The sequence below is a fragment of the Meleagris gallopavo genome, unplaced genomic scaffold, assembly GCF_000146605.3.
Source record: "Meleagris gallopavo isolate NT-WF06-2002-E0010 breed Aviagen turkey brand Nicholas breeding stock unplaced genomic scaffold, Turkey_5.1 ChrUn_random_7180001955552, whole genome shotgun sequence".
In the NCBI taxonomy this organism is placed as follows: Eukaryota; Metazoa; Chordata; class Aves; order Galliformes; family Phasianidae; genus Meleagris; species Meleagris gallopavo.
In genome coordinates this window covers 572-1,688 of record NW_011216309.1, presented here as the reverse complement: position 1 = coordinate 1,688, position 1,117 = coordinate 572, and the positions used below count along the sequence as shown (strand labels likewise).

Sequence of the window (1,117 nt, the reverse complement as noted above, 5' to 3'; positions counted from 1 at the left end):
TGGGGACAATTGGGGTCGGTGGAGACAACTGGGGCCAATGGGGTCAATGGGAACATTATGGGGCCAATGGGGACACTGGGATCAATGGGGCCAATTAGGGTCAGTGGGGTCAATGGGGTCAATGGGGTCAATGGGGCCAATTGTGGTCAGTTGGGACAATTGGGGCCAATGGGGTCAATGGGGACAATTGAGGTCAGTTGGGACAATTGGGGCCAATGGGGTCAATGGGGCCAATTGGGGTCAGTTGGGACAATTGGGGCCAATGGGGTCAATGGGGACAATTGGGGTCAGTGGGGTCAATGGGGCCAATTGGGGTCAGTGGGGTCAATGGGGCCAATTGTGGTCAGTTAGGACAATTGGGGCCAATGGGGTCAATGGGGCCAATTGGGGTCAGTGGGGTCAGTGGGGGCAATGGGGGTCAGTGGGGATGATTGGGGTCACAATAGGGCCAACGGAGGACGACCCACACTTTCTCCCAGCTTCACAGTCCGGCTTTACTCCACCATTACACCCATTTTTTACCCTTCATCCCCAGTTCGAAAGAGCAGCTTCCGGTTTGCCCCCCCCCCCTCCCAAAAGGGTCAGAGGTCACCCCGAGGTCAAAGGTCACCCCAAGGGTCAGAGGTCACTTGTAGGATCCTGGAAGCCTTGCAGCTCCCGCAGGCCCTGCGTGAACGAAGCGTTAATTAAAAAAAGGGGTTAACGAGGACGAGGCTAATTAAGCGCCGGGTTCGTTAATTAGCAGTGGGGTTAATGAGGGGGCGGGGCTTACCTCCAGCACCAGGCGGATGTGGGCGCGGATCTGAGCGCCGTCCCGCGTCAGGGATTCGCTGAGCCTGAGGGAGGGGGCGGGGCTTAGGAGGAAAGTGGGCGTGGCCTCGGGAAGGGGGGTGTGGCCTGAATATGAGGGCGTGGTTTAAGGAGGAGGCGTGGCTTGTTGGCCTCTGTAAAGCACCATTGGTGGGAGCTGGGCCTATCAGACGTGGTGTGGCTTACAGAGGGGGCGTGGCCTATCAGAAATGGGGCGTGGCTCAAATAAGGAGGCGTGGTTTAAGTAGGGGCGTGGCTTATGATCCTCCATAGAACACCACTGGTGGGAGCTGAGCCTATCAGAAGG

The 1,117-nt window shown here is 57.8% G+C and overlaps 1 long non-coding RNA gene across 1 annotated transcript; it reads right to left on the bottom strand.

Moving 5' to 3' along the window:
- Positions 1 to 473: 473 nt before the first annotated feature.
- On the bottom strand, positions 474 to 901 carry LOC109365120. Its single transcript, XR_002110780.1, has 2 exons — positions 773 to 901; positions 474 to 666 (listed from the first exon to the last, which is right to left on the bottom strand). It is a non-coding gene; the product is annotated as an uncharacterized LOC109365120 (long non-coding RNA).
- Between the last annotated feature and the right edge of the window lie 216 nt (positions 902 to 1,117).